Here is an 8,814-nt window from a genome sequence, read left to right as displayed (position 1 = left end):
TTAAAAATGCCTTACAATACATCCTGCAAGAGATGGCGCAATCAGAGCTCCAGTCAAATAAAATGCTTTTCATCCCTACTAATAGATGGCGCCCCACGACGCCTGATTTGTTCAAAGTTTATTTATTCTACGGACGGCAGCACAGGAGCCTCCGTCGCTAGTAATCTCTGTGTTCTAGCACAGCATGTGCACAAGTACTTCCATATTATTGGATACAACTTACTCGCTTCCTCAAGCATTTAAAGTCAAGTATAATATATTGGTAAAGGCCGTTAATGGTCGATTGCCTCTTATTAAGTGATAAGACATAGACATACATTGATATAGTTATAATATGAACGAAATATGAAGTGAACCTAGCGCCAGAGTGTCGCTATGGTAAACAAATGTAATGAATTTTAAAGAGTGCATTTATTCTATTGTGGTTTATGCGCTGTCGACGAAATAGATTTAATTCAATCCAATAAGTTTAAATGAAATGCAAGAAAATGCGTATAATTTAATATTCCGTACAAGGAAATCATGTGCTGTACACATCAGATTTTTTTTTTTTTTTTTTTTTTTAAACTTTGCAGGAATAACTGTTACGAAGTCAAAATTCAGAATCCAGTTTGACTTTAACTTGTGAAGGGTCTGGTTATTATTTATAATAATAATTGGATAATAAAGCATAAAATGCTTTTTTAAACCGTGTAAGGTTTTTCTCCCGCTTTCCTAACGTGCCTTCGTGGTGTAGTGGTTCTGCACGCTGGGCCGATATCTCCAGAGGTCCGTGGTTCGATTCCCGGCGAAGGCAATTGCTTATTTTTCATCTTGCTTGTTTCCAAAAATATACCTAATGTCTCTACAACCGAATTTGCATTTATTTGTGTCATAACTTCAATTTTAGGAATGCTATAATAAGAAAAACATTCTCAAGGCTCTTACGACCTCATTATTCAATACTTTTACATCACGACTTAAACAAAAGTAAAAAATATAATGCTCTTGAACCATCTTTGTGCTGTTGTAAGAATCTGAGCAGAAATATGATCAGAATTTGAGAGAACCACTAACCGAATTAAACAAATGATGAAAGCCAAGAACTCACATCTCCAATTGTTGCCACTCCATCGGGGAAAAAAAAAATAGGAAATAAAAATGTAAAAATATATTTATTTAGCAATTACTTTATAATAAAGAATTACCTCGTAGCTTAAATAAATATGTAAACTTGGTAACAAAATAAAAAATTTTTCAAATTTTGTCACAACTCTCCAGAAATCGTCTTATGGAATTAGCGAATAATTCCTAATAGGATTATGGAATCACCGAAGATAAAAAAAAAATAAAGTAAAAACTTATTAAGCCTCAACTGGCCTCTAATAAAAGTTTAGGATGATGAGTAAGGAAATAAAATTAGAGGGTTGTGCAATATTTATTTATTTTTATTAACACTTTACTTTATGTCAGCTACCTTTGCTGTCTTTCTTGTTTTCCGTTTTCCTGCCAGAATGTTAATTTCTAGTTCACGTGTGGTGAAATGAGGTAGAAAGAGATAGTATCTAAAGTAAGGTTGTAGATTGTAGAATCAGAGCTTGTTCCGCCTGATAAAGGTCACGTTGATTCTGTTGACAGCTATTTATCTGCGGTGTTGCGTTGTTCTCCGTCGATATTAGGTTTAAGACAATTTGCTTGCCGCTGTCTGTGCAGCCTTTGGCCTAGCTTACAATTTACTTAGTTAAGGAACTTTACTGAGTTCGTTGCCATAAATACTGGCTCGTTCTGTAAGCACAAGCTGAGCTTTCTGTTAATCTACTGATTTTAATAAAAGGTTTCTTTATATCCTCTTAAAAGGTAAAGTATTTTTACATCCTCTTAATAAAGGTTCCATAGCATTGAAAAATAGAGATGTGAAAATGTAGTGCATTAACCTAAGGGTTTCCGTCTATCATTAGCTTTGTCAGTTTTCCTTTGGTTAATAGTAATCAATCTTTGTGCCTTTGGCAGATTTGAAAAAACAGTCCCATTCTAATAATAATAAGCGCGTGCAATAATTTGCCCATTTTTATTCCTCCTGGGTTCAATTCTAGCAGCATTATTACTAAAATTTTGTGCAATATTTATATCTATAGACAATTTTTAGGTTAAGTTTCTAACAGATCACTAAGGTGGGTTTTGTTCTTTTTTAATGATTCTTTTAAATGACTGAAACTTTTTAATTTAGAAATATTTTTTCTTAAAATTTCTCATCTGCTTCAGATTGTTGTAATTTTTGTTTTTTCATGATGTCCTTTATTTCTAGTTCAAGCTTAATATTATTTTGATAAAACGCTTTTTAACGATCTGCAAGATTGATTACACCATAATACTATTTTTTTTTTCACTTGAACACAGCGACCATTATTCTGCTATATTTTTAAGCATGGTGACAAGTTTCTTTTCATCCCCCCTTCTCTCTAAGAAAAATTAAAAAATAGTTTAAAAGAGTTATGAAGACGCCATTGAAACCAGTTAGTAAACTAATAAAAATTAATTTTTTTATTATTATGAAATTCTTCGAAATTTTTTGTCATCCCAAATCTTTTGATAAGTATACTACATTACTTAATATAATCATTCACCTATTCTAAATCTTATCATTTAAGTTAAGTGAATATATAAATTAATATATTTAATAAGCTTCATTCATGTTTTTATATAACATACTTTTGTATACATATATACTTTTGTATGCATATATACTTTTGTATATATTGTTACGTTTTTTTTTTCTGACACCAGTTGTTACGTTATTTTCTTCCTTCGGTACGTTCATTACGGGTTCGTGAGGATTTGGAGTGAATTACGACGACACTACTTGACACAGTATCGAAACACATTTTATTTACCAATATTAATGAGGACAGCTCCAAAGTCACGTTTTACAGTCGTCGAAGATCTACTATACACTCGTTGGAACAATCAGGGACACAGCCTCCAGATTATTAGGCTATAACGATGGAGACAGCTTCACTGCAAAGCACCAGAGTACAGCTCCCAACTTTGCTTGGTCGTTCTCGGAACTCCACGAACTCTCGAGACTCTCCACGCTACAACTCGCGATGCACCCTACGACACACAGAGCACAGCTCCCGACTCTTCGGTTCAGTCGTTCCCGGATCTCAAGACACTCTCTCGACGATGCACTATCCACGATACACTAAGAGACTCTTTCGATGCGCTCGATGACCCACTCGGCACTCGCTGCCAGGCTGTCAACTCAATCGACTCCGCACGGACTGACTAACTCGAGACACTAACTATGAAATCTCCCACTCTAAACGATGTTCACTGTGACTCGCCCTCTCGACGAGGTAAACTCTAACTGACTGCAAACCAGCAAGGTTAATATAGTTTTTGGCTTGTGTTCGAGAACATTCTGGGCTAAACCGGTAAGAATTCGTTCCAGAAGGTTCTCCATCTGTCCATGGCATATCGCCAATTTTGTCACCAAATGGGCGATTTCTCGCCAAATGTGGCAACTCTGCCTTCTTTTGCCATTTTATGGCAACCTTAAAACTACTTTGCAGGGAAGCTATCCCACCGTACCTGTACATTTCGTAACAATATTATACAAAAAGGAACGTAAAATTTTCTACTAAAGTTATTTATTTATTTATTTTTTTAAAGTCGTTCTTTCACAAGGGATTTCATCTAAATCTTGCTTTAACCGCTCTGTAGAATTCAAACTATGTTGCTGTGATAAGTGGACAAATTAATTTATGTGATTTAGGAGGACACATTAAACAGCACCATTCTTGGAGTACATGAGCTACGTGTTTTCGATGAGCATCCTGTTGGGAATATCCATAACTTCTTAAGAATTTTCGTATTATAGGTTATAAATTAATTCCAAGACTCGGGATATTTGTTTTTACTTTCTAACCGGTAGATTTTTTTTACTTGCTGTGTATGTTAAACATCTCATTAAAACTGCTGTCATTAAAATACAATGTCTTCACAGTGTCTCATAACGACACTTGGAATTATTTCTTCTTTAAAATGTTTTAATTTCAATGCAAATTTGCTTCCTTCTTTAAAAAAGAACTCTCTTGGTACTGTTGCCTTGTGGATTTCAGTGACTTGGCTATTAGAATTGTTTTCTGAAGCAGGAAAACATGAAGAATTCGAAATGCCTTCACCGAAATTCAAAATTCTAGAACTTGCGATTGCTAGCAGGACGTGCTTTCCAATTACACCACAGAGGTACGCGGTAAGGAGGAAGAAAATATATGACGGACTAATGTTACTTTACTAACCAGATGCTTCTTGCTAGGGATTCTGAATCCCTAGCATTGCTAGGGAATGTGATCGTGGAATGCTTTTCAAACACTATTGACTCTTCAAAATCGCAAACACTCAAAAGTGTTTTAATATACTTACGCTAAATACAAGGTTGTTATTGCGATTTTGATTGTCACATTGGGCGTGTTTCTCTTCTTTTCTACTACTGACTCTTTTTCTATAGTTAATCCTGTAGGTCCTATATAGTTTATGGCGTTAATCCAGTAGTTATGCATTAATTCTATAGTTGATTTTAAGTCCTGGATCCATATCCTGGCCGTTATGGGCCCATAACGACCTATAGTCAACCACAGTCGAGTTTCTCAATCACTGAGCTAAGGAAGCTGGAAATGGGTTTTGCGCAATTTTCTATAAGAACGAAAACTGGATGACTTAGCGTTAGAAAAATGATTTTAAATAATCGTTTTGGAAAGAACAGAGCTTCAAGTATGTGATCTGATTTAGTGTATCTTTACTATTCGTCCTCTTCAGTGAAGGGGCTCTTCCATTCTAGGTATGATACTATAATTTATTGAAGAAATCTGAGGCCAGAAGCTTCAGTGCTACAAATGCTTTTCCGTTTTAGTGAATTATTTATGATTGATAAAGCTTTGTTGTCTTCAGTATTTAAAGTATAATTCAGATATTGAGATAAACAGAATAAAGAGCAAATTCGAAGGGTTCAAATAAGAAAAGGCTGTTAACGAATGTGGATAGTAAAGGTGATCAGTTACAGTTTATATACAAACAAGGAGAAAATTGCTGGCCTGATAATCGTTGTTGAATTATTTTGTGTGCCTACAATTCAAAGAAGCATTTGGTAACTAATTGCTGACTATGTTCAATAAATGCCGACTGATGTGCCGGTCACACCGTAATTGTGGTGGCTGGTATATAGTAGTTCACCCCTCCCTCCGTGTCACGGACATAGTTTGTTTTTTGTCTTTTGACATATTAGGTCAGAAGTCATCCTGTCGGGTTGGGTAGTAGTAGACTGTGGATAAAAATTGTTCTTGACATAATTCACGTGCTTACAGTTCAAAGGATTTCATGCGAAAAAAGTTGTTGACTTAATTCATAGGCTTATAATGTCCAATAAATTGTAAGCACATGGCAGTCAACAACGATTTTCACTAGATCGTAAGCACATGAATTAATCCAACAACGATCCACTAAACTGTAAGATATAAATTAAATCAACAAGCACTTGGAAATGTTTTCAGAAAGTGTAAATTTGGTGTAACCAAGAAAGTTTTGAGCCTGAGGAAGGAATTTCACTTAACGATTCGGCTAGAAGTAAAGCAAAATTTGCACATTCTAAGGGTTTTGTCAATGCAGATCAAAGTTTTAGAAACATCACCAAAATTTTAAAAGCAGAAATTTTACTTTTAAGTGCTTCTTGTCGAAAATAGACTAAGCAGCTGTAAAGATGTTTAGTCTGCTTAGTCTTGGATTATTTTTTTTATTGAATGATTTTTTTTTTTTTTTTTTTTTGTCGAATTAGGCGGATGGAGTAATCATACCGATTTAGAAAGTAGATTTAGAAAATGGTTCGGAAAGGGGAGGAATATGCCGGTAATATGCTGAATATCGAACAAGCAGAAGGACAACCATATTTCATTATTTTGCAGAATTGTGAAAAGATTTTCAGTGGAAAATATTAAAAAAATAGACATTAATAAAAATATTTTTAAATAAAAATTATTTATTTTACTGCCACTCATTAGAGTATTTCCAAAGTTTTATCCGTCTTGAGCTATTTTCGACTAAAATTTCCATAATTTTTTTTTAATTTGTAGAGACATCAGGCATATTTTTGGAAGCAGGAAAGATGAAAAATATGCAACCGTCTTCGCCGGGAATCGAACCACGGACCTCTGAAATACCGGGCCAGCGTCCAGAACCACTACACCACGAAGGACGCTAGGAAAGTGGGAGAAATACCTTATAAATCGAAAATTTCAAATCCTCGTGCACCACATAGTATTACACAAGGCTTACAGAGGTAAGTAAAATATTTCCATCAATAAAAACAGATTTTATTTCTCCTGCAGATTTCTTTTATTAAGAACTGACTGCGTTTGCTTTATTTATATTTTATTGCCCTCGCTGGGACTCGAACCACGGACCTCTCGAATACGCCTCGAGTGTGCTGACCACTACACCACGAAGGCATGCTGAGAAGGCGGCGGGAGAAATACCTTATAACCTTATTTCATTTAAATTTGCTTGTATTTTTGTATATTCCTTTACTTAACAGTAATTTTTTTAAACTTTATTTTAGTCATACATAAAACAATGTATGTAGACATTTAATTAATTTGCTTTAGCTTTTAAAATTCACTACTGAAATTTTGCAAACAGTACACGAAAAATATGTGAGATTTCAATTACTGAAATCTACCAAGACCTGGAGATTAATTAGACAGCAAGTGGGGAAAAATTTAGTAATGATTAATATTTGGTAAAAATCATTAGTAATGAAAATTTAGGGAAAATTGCGAATTTGGCTATTGTTTGTAATATCCAAAATACAGTTTGAAAGACTCACTAGTATTCTGAGGAATTATGTCAGAAATTTCCGAACATTTTCTGTCTTTTTGTCCTCCTGTAATACGCGAGAAAAACAGTGAAAAAGCTGTAATTGATATTATGACTGAATAAACGTAAGTGATCCTCTATGTTATTGTAACCATAACCGGCCTTCATATGCTTTCCAGTAATTTCGAGAAGTAGAAAGTAGTACACATTTCTCAGCGGCCGGGGGAAAACTGTATAAGATCTATGAGAGCATTCTCAGTATTTTTTAGTTCAGCGTGAGTTCGAAATATTGAGATAACTCCGTGTACGCTTCGCTCTTTAGCTACACTTTGCAGTGCGTTATGCTTAACGTTCTTAATAGTTTGAAGTGTAAATATATATTATACTCTATGATATTGAGAAGAGCTGTAACAGTGGTTTTGTGGAATATTCCAGAACTGTGAAATGTTTCTTTTGGTAAAATGAATTTTATTAAGCTATTATAGTTTCTGGAGCATTCAATCTATTATGAACCCGTGCACATGCAACAATATATGTGTGTGTGTGTGTGGTGTATCTGCGTGTAACATAATACATATTATATAAACATACATTTCCCTTAGTATGTATACCTTCTTTTATTTTCCAAAAGCGACACTGAGTGTTTAACTTTCCTGCATCAATGTATAGTAAACTTTTCTTCAGAAGAAGTTATATGCAAATAGCCTCGCTGAAAAGACTACAGAAAGAAAATCTCAAGACTTCCAACTTACAAATAAATAAATAAAAGTCCTTCTTAAACTCAGATAAGGTTTCAACATTTGAATAGATTCGCTAAACTCGAAAAAAAGAAATTGCTTGTTATTCTTCAACGTTTTCCTGAGAAATGACTGAAACTGAAAAGGCATAAGAGAGGTTTCTTTAGAATAAATAAATAAAAATAGTTGTTTTGAAAACTTTTCACAATCTTCAAATGCTTTTTTCCCTACTTCTCTTAAAAAAAGAAATCGCATTTTCTAACAATCAAACAGATTTTTCTTTCAGCAAAGTGGTTGAATAAAAATGTGGAAGTATTTCAGGATTTTAAACCCAAATAACTGTACATAAAATACTGGTGAATTGCATGAGGTGTATTAATTGTATTCATTAGTAAACAGTTAAACAAGCTTCATAATTTTTTCCATTGAGAGGACAAGGATTAAGTTCATTGTAAATGTTTTTTTATGAAGGTAATGGTCGTAGGTGCTTCTTAACTTAGTCATTTCTCGACTTCAATTTTCAATTTTAAAGATATTTTTGATAAGCAATAGTTGTAACTTCGAAATTTCTCAGCGCATTTAAAGAAATCACTTCGTTAATTTCTTTTGTAAAATAAAAACACGTCTGTTATTGATCAAAACATGCCTGACATAAAAATTAAGATTTAACAAGAACGAAGACAAAGAATAGCGGTGAAAGCATAAAATTTTTTTACAAAAAGCAAGTTCTAAACTGCTCTACAACGAAAATCTGTATAAATGATGAGAGTTCCAGTAGAAACGAGCGAACCGTAATCCAGCTGGGTAAACCCTGCAGGAATAATAACAATGCCTGAAGCAAAAAATCAAACAGCTTAAAGTTAGGTGATAGTACAAAGAGTAGATAAGAGCATTAATGCTGTACCGTGGGCTCAGTAATTGCTACTTTTTTGCGTATAATTTTTTTTCAGTGTTCATTATTTATGTAGTACTTGAAGATATTTGTAAGAACGAATAAATTGCATATATGCTGCCTTTGTATTTTTTGGCGATTTATTGCTTGTGAGAAATTACGCTGATTATTGTTTGTCGAAGATATAAGACGTAGGAATAACTTGTGAAAGGGAAGCTGAAATTTGATATCAAGTATAGGATTCCCCAAGGATGTTAATAGCAAGAAATAAAACTCATTTTGCAGGTAAACTCATGCACTGAGAAAAAATAGAAAAGTAAGAACTTACAGGAAGACTAA

At 33.9% G+C, this 8,814-nt stretch overlaps 1 non-coding gene across 1 annotated transcript; it reads left to right on the top strand.

Moving 5' to 3' along the window:
- The first annotated feature begins 721 nt into the window (after positions 1-721).
- Positions 722-796, top strand: TRNAI-GAU (transfer RNA isoleucine (anticodon GAU)). The gene has a single exon. It is a non-coding gene; the product is annotated as a tRNA-Ile (tRNA).
- Positions 797-8,814: the final 8,018 nt, after the last annotated feature.

Source organism: Stegodyphus dumicola, chromosome 4 (genome assembly GCF_044657685.1).
Source record: "Stegodyphus dumicola isolate Sdum_Otavi_A_Nest chromosome 4, ASM4465768v1".
Taxonomy (NCBI): Eukaryota; Metazoa; Arthropoda; class Arachnida; order Araneae; family Eresidae; genus Stegodyphus; species Stegodyphus dumicola.
The sequence above is the reverse complement of the archived record's forward strand: the minus strand, read 5'-3'. Positions and strand labels throughout refer to the sequence as shown.